This window comes from Schistocerca cancellata, chromosome 9 (assembly GCF_023864275.1).
Source record: "Schistocerca cancellata isolate TAMUIC-IGC-003103 chromosome 9, iqSchCanc2.1, whole genome shotgun sequence".
Classification (NCBI taxonomy): domain Eukaryota; kingdom Metazoa; phylum Arthropoda; class Insecta; order Orthoptera; family Acrididae; genus Schistocerca; species Schistocerca cancellata.
Window position 1 is genome coordinate 87815103 of NC_064634.1, and position 6864 is coordinate 87821966.

Consider the following 6864-nt stretch of genomic DNA (forward strand, 5'->3'; position numbering starts at 1 on the left):
CTGGCCAGGGTAGTTGACTTACACCTTCTAGAGCACGTTGGGTGGCACGGAATACATGCGGACGTGCATTGTCCTGTTGGAACAACAAGTTCCCTTGTCGGTCTAGGAATGGTAGAACGATGGGTTCGATGACGGTTTGGATGTACCGTGCACTATTCAGTGTCCCCTCGACGATCACCAGTGGTGTACGGCCAGTGTAGGAGATCGCTCCCCACACCATGATGCCGGGTGTTGGCCCTGTGTGCCTCGGTCGTATGCAGTCCTGGTTGTGGCGCTCACGTGCACGGCGCCAAACACGCATACGACCATCATTGGCACCAAGACAGAAGCGAGTCTCATCGCTGAAGACGACACGTCTCCATTCGTCCCTCCATTCACGCCTGTCGTGACACCACTGGAGGCGGGCTGCACGATGTTGGGACGTGAGCGGAAGACGGCCTAACGGTGTGCGGGACCGTAGCCCAGCTTCATGGAGACGGTTGCGAATGGTCCTCGCCGATACCCCAGGAGCAAGAGTGTCCCTAATTTGCTGGGAAGTCGCCACTACGGCACTGCATAGGATCCTACGGTCTTGGCGTGCATCCGTGCGTCGCTGCGGTCACGCCCCACGTGTTGAGCAATTCGGCGGTACGTCCACCCGGCCTCCCGCATGCCCACTATACGCCCTCGCTCAAAGTCCGTCAACTGCACATACGGTTCACGTCCACGCTGTCGCGGCATGCTACCAGTGTTAAAGACTGCGATGGAGCTCCGTATGCCACGGCAAACTGGCTGACACTGACGGCGGCGGTGCACAAATGCTGCGCAGCTAGCGCCATTCGACGGCCAACACCGCGGTTCCTGGTGTGTCCGCTGTGCCGTGCGTGTGATCATTGCTTGTACAGCCCTCTCGCAGTGTCCGGAGCAAGTATGGTGGGTCTGACACACCGGTGTCAATGTGTTCTTTTTTCCATTTCCAGGAGTGGATTTTCTTGTCCTCTCTTTGTCCGCAGCTAGTGGTCGTGCGGTAGCGTTCTCGCTTCCCGCGCCCGGGTTCCCGGGTTCGATTCCCGGCGGGGTCAGGGATTTTCTCTGCCTCGTGATGACTGTGTATTGTGTGATGGCCTTAGGTTAGTTAGGTTTAAGTAGTTCTAAGTTCTAGGGGACTGATGACCATAGATGTTAAGTCCCATAGTGCTCAGAGCCATATGAACCATCTTGTCCTCTCTTTGCCAGATGAAAGCATCAGACAGAATAGAAGATAGGTGAATGAGGTGCCCTGAACAGAATAACCTCCTTCCTGTTGATCAGCAGGCATTATGAAAACGTGGATCATGTGGAACACAGCTCGAGCTCTTTTGACATGACAGGCTGGATAAAAATAGCTACTTGGAGTATTCCTTGATTTCCGGATCGTATCTGACTCTGTACCACAAACATACATATTTAGAAAGTACGAAAGTATGTGGTAGCGAGTGAAATTGGTGATTTCTCGATAGGGGTCTAATATGTTACCCTCTTGGATGGATAGTCACCGACAGATGTAGAAGTCAATTTGTCCTTCTCAAGCAGAAGTATGTATATTAATAACCTACCAGGCAATACTGGTCTTAACCTTAGATATTCCTTATATGGTGCCTTTATTTATAATGGAGAAATGGCTGAAAGAAGCTGCTCAAGTACTGTGTTATACCTTTATAATATTTGTAAGTGCTGCAAAGTTCGGCAACTTGCTTTAAATTATCAGGAATGTAAGGTTATACACTTCACAAAACGAAAAAATGTTGCGTCGTTTGAGTACGATATCAGTGAATCATAGCTGGAATCGGTGAACATATACAAACACATAGGTATTCCAGTTGGTAGCGAAATGAAATGAAAACATCGCATATGCTCAGTCGTAGTTAAATCAAGTGGCCGTCATCGGCTTATTGGTAGACTACTAACTGAGTGCAGTCAGTCTACAAAGGAGACCATTTACAAAACACCCGTGCTGCACTCCCTAGAAGTTTGTGTGGCTCGTACCAAATAGGACTACCAGAGCGTACGGAACGTGTACAAAGAAGGGATGAAAAAATGTTTACAGGTTTATTTGACCCCTAAACTAGATGATCCTCAAAGACAGGCTCACACTATCACGCCAAAGACTGCTTATAAAATCTAGAAACCAAGTATAAATGATAAATCTACGAATATACTACAACACCTCATGTATCTTTTCCGTAAGGACCGGGAAGATAAGATTAAACGAACCACGTGTAACACAAAGGCTTTCGATCAATCGTTCTTCCGGCGCTCCGTAGCCGACTGCAACAAGAAAACACCCTAATAACTGGCACAACGGCATGTACTTTCTGCCACTCACTTCATAGTGGTTCGCAGAGTACGTGTTTAGATGCAGTTTAGAATAGCAGACGGGCTTTCGACAAGTTAGAGCTGATAATGACTCTAAAAATGATACCACAGCAGCACCAATCGATTCACAAGGTGGTCACGTTTGTAGATTTAAAAAAAAAAAAAAAGGATCACACCACAGACAGCACCACACTGCTTAATGTGCTACATTACTGTGGTGCGGATAATAAAACAACTAACTTAATTCTACATGTAACAAACATAAACTATAAATCAATATTCGTAGTCGAAATATCTCAATCTGTTCTTACAAAAGAGGCGTATATTGAGGAGGTGGATTAAATTCACTCCTTTGCAAACATGTAGGCTAATAGATAAGATCAGAAAAATATTGCAGAAAATATCTGTGAAGAAAAATATTTGGAAACAAAACGTAAAAGAATAAATACGAAATGCACACTGTTTGAGAAAAAAGTAAGGCAACAAGATGGAGATGAGGAAACTGAACGAAACTTCACGAGCTGAGAGGATACGTGGTGTTATTTCAGTGATTACAAAATTTAGTAGAGTTTGCAAAGAACATGACGGTATGAGGCCGCATACTAGGACGATGCTGAACTCTGTCGTGTCTGCAAGCATGGACTCAGTCGAAACGGAAAGTCACCTCTCTGGAAGTAAGGCGGCCTACAATTGTTGTAACCACACTACTGGCCAGTAAAATTGCTACACCACGAAGATGACGTGCTACAGACGCGAAATTTAACCGTCAGGAAGAAGATGCAATGATATGCAAATGATTAGCTTTTCAGAGCATTTACACAAGGTTTGCGCCGGTGGCGATACCTAAAACATGCTGACATGAGGAAAGTTTCCAACCGATTACTCATACACAAACAGTAGTTGACCGGCGTTGCCTGGGGAAACTTTGTTGTGATGCCTCGTGTAAGGAGGAGAAATGCGTACCATCACGTTTCCGACTTTGATAAAGGTCGGATTGTAGTCTATCGCGATTGCGGTTTATCGTATCGCAACATTGCTGCTCGCGTTGGTCGAGATCCAATGACTGTTAGCAGAATATGGAATCGGTGGGTTCAGGAGGGTAATACGGAACGCCGTGCTGGATCCCAACGGCCTCGTATCACTAGCAGTCGAGATGACAGGCATCTTATCCGCATGGCTGTAACGGATCGTGCAGCCACGTCTCGATCCCTCAGTCAACAGATGGGGACGTTTGCAAGACAACAACCATCTGCACGAACAGTTCGACGACGTTTGCAGCAGCATGGACTATCAGCTCGGAGACCATGGCTGCGGTTACCCTTGACGCTGCATCACAGACAGGAGCGCCTGCGATGGCGCACTCAACGACGAATCTGTGTGCACGAATGGCAAAACGTCATTTTTTCGGATGTATCCAGGTTCTGTTTACAGCATCATGATGATCGCATCCGTGTTTGGCGACATTGCGATGAAGGCAACTTGGAAGCGTGTATTCGTCATCGCCGGCCGGTGTGGCCGTGGGGTTCTAGGCGCTTCAGTATGGAACCGCGTGACCGCGTGACCGCATGGATGTGTGTGATGTCATTAGGTTAGTTAGGTTTAAGTAGTTCTAAGTTCTAGGGGACTGATGACCACAGATGTTAAGTCCCATAGTGCTCAGAGCCATTTGTATTCGTCATCGCCATACTGGCGTATCACCCAGCGTGATGGTATGGGGTGCCATTGGTTACACGTCTCGGTCACCTCTTGTTCGCACTGACGGCACTTTCAACAGTAGACGTTAAATTTCAGATGTGTTACGACCCGTGGCTCTACCCTTCATTCGATCCCAGCGAAACCCTACATTTCAGCAGGATAACGCACGACCGCATGTTGCAGGTCCTCTACGGGCCTTCCTGGACACAGAAAATGTTCGACTGCTGCCCTGACCAACATATTCTCCAGATCTCTCAGCAACTGAAAACGTCTGGTCAATGGTGGCCGAGCAACTGGCTAGTCACAATACGCCAGTCACTACTCTTGATGAACTGTGGTATCATGTTGAAGCTGCATGAGCACCTGTACCTGTACACGCCATCCAAGTTCAGTTTTACTCAATGCTCAGGAGTATCAAGGCCGTTATTACGGCCAGAGGTGGTTGTTCTCGATACTGATTTCTCAGAATCTATGCACCCAAATTGCGTGAAAATGTAATCACGTGTCAGTTCTCGTATAATGTGTTTGTCTAATGAATACCCGTTTATCATCTGCATTTCTTCTTGGTATAGCAATTTTAATGGCCACTAGTGTAATACGTCTATGAAATTTTTCGCGCCGGTGTCCTTGCATAAAATCTTCTCGCTTCGTTTGCCGCGTCAGATTCGAGTAGCTGTTATAACTGGTCCTTTGTGTCCCAGACTTTGATACTGAAACGGAGTTGACGTCCTAGATGGTCCCGCACACAACGTGTACAGATATGGAGATCTTGCTGCTTAAGTAAGTATCTCAGAATCGCATTTCAAAGAGACGAGCATTGTTCTGTTGAAAAATGGCACCACAATGCCATCACATGTGAGTTAACAAGTGAGTACGCAGGATGTCACTGACGAAGGTACGAGTGTATGGAATAAGTTCACAGATATGTGAGTGGCTCGAAAAATTCTTAAATAATGGAATCCAGCACACTGCCCGTGACGGCGAGTGTTCGTCAGAGACAATGGTTAGTCAGGAGTGCCCCAGGGAAGTGTGAGAGGACCGCTGTTGTTCTCTATATACATAAATGATTCGTCTGACAGGATGGGCGGCAATTTACCGTTGTTTGCTGAGGACGCCGTGGTGTTCGGGAAGGTCTCGAAGATGAGTAACTGTAGGCCTAGGGGTAGCGTCTTTGACTCATAATCAAAACGTACCGATCCCGCGTTCGGTTCATGCCGCTGTTTGAATTTTGATTAATAATCAACATTGGCGGCCAAAGACTTCCGCCAGAAGAAGTCACCTTCATTCTGCAAAAGGCCTTGTCAAAGAGGGTGGAGGAGCGGACAGAGTTTCAGGTCACTCTCTTGACCTACTGGTGGGAAACTGCCTCGAAAGGCGGAAGAATCAGCAATGACCAACGGCATGAGGATGCAGAAGTCAATGGAAACCACTGCAATAAAGACATTCTGAGGTGTGGGATTAATCTATTATTCTGTTATTCTGCGCAACGGATTAATCTGAGATGTGCCCTTTACCCTGTGGCTCCTGAAAAATGCAATTTCCACCCCCACACTACTACAGAAGTCAGACGGACGCTCCTAACTTTCTGAAGAGAAATGCCTGAAAAACGTTCAGCAATAAATATCTTCTGGAGTCGTCCGCTGTAAGGAAATGACACAAAAAGCCACAATTTCTTACATAACTAGTGGGATACTTGGGTACTGGGGTAGTGCTAGTTCATGTAAGAAAAACATGGAACTAACGAAAGTTATTATTTATTTTGCAAAAATTCTGAGAAATTACAATGACACTTTTAGTTATGAATTGAACAAGTTATATCCTGGTTCTTTTCGCAATGTGAAGTTACCTGTCAAGGATAGGATTCGCTAATGAAATTTCTACACAAAGTTTAAGATGCTTGTTGCCTTGGCAGAATGGCTGAGAGGTGCGCCTACTCAACTTGAATAATTATCCTTTAGAATGTTGCTAGGTATGGTCGAGGCTGTCGCGTGCGAAATGCAGTAAAGTGTACTGTTGTGGAGGAAATATGGGGCTCGCAATAGCTGTAGCGCACAATACCGTAAGCTGCGATGACTGCTGTTTGCGCCGCTCGCTGCTGACAAATAAGATAACTCTCGTCCAATCTGGATTGACCTTCGCCAATCAAACTCTCCCTACGCCTTGATGAATTCATGGATTCCTATTCGCCCCTAGTCTAACTACTGGCGTGGTAAACTGGTCAGATAACCAGTCCACCGCGATGCCACTCAAAATTCGGTCGCAGGCGTTTAACTATGTCCGTTCACACCGCACAATAAGTGTGTCGGACATCACAGTGAACAACGCTTAATCGCAAAGACTCAATATAGAGTCGCCCTTTGATTCGCTCTCGACAGAGGTGCTCACCCAGTGAAGTACTGAGGAGAGACTTGTTCCTCGCTCTTTCGAGTACACGTGCGAGCGCGCAAGGTCTCATTACGTGTTCTCGCTCCAAAAGCGACAACGGAACCAAGCCTCTCCACACCAAATGTGGAGAGGTATATCTTTCGGTCTCTTCCACTATTCCTTCAGCTGAAGGCGTCAGGAATATCGTCTGCCAATCAGCATTGCTCTTCTAAAACGGGAGAATGACGTTTCGTTTAAGGCGACCAACATGGAAACCTGTACCTTTGGCGTTTGGCGTTTGCTATCTCCCTGTGAAAATCTCCGAAACTATGTGCTATGTGTAAAGAATGCGTACGCAGGCCGCTCCCACACAATATAGCGGAATTTGCTTTTAAGCCAAACGCAGGGTCATTCCCCCTTTTCACTCGGTCCCACACTGCCTGCTACAGGCGGTCACTGGCCGACACGGGC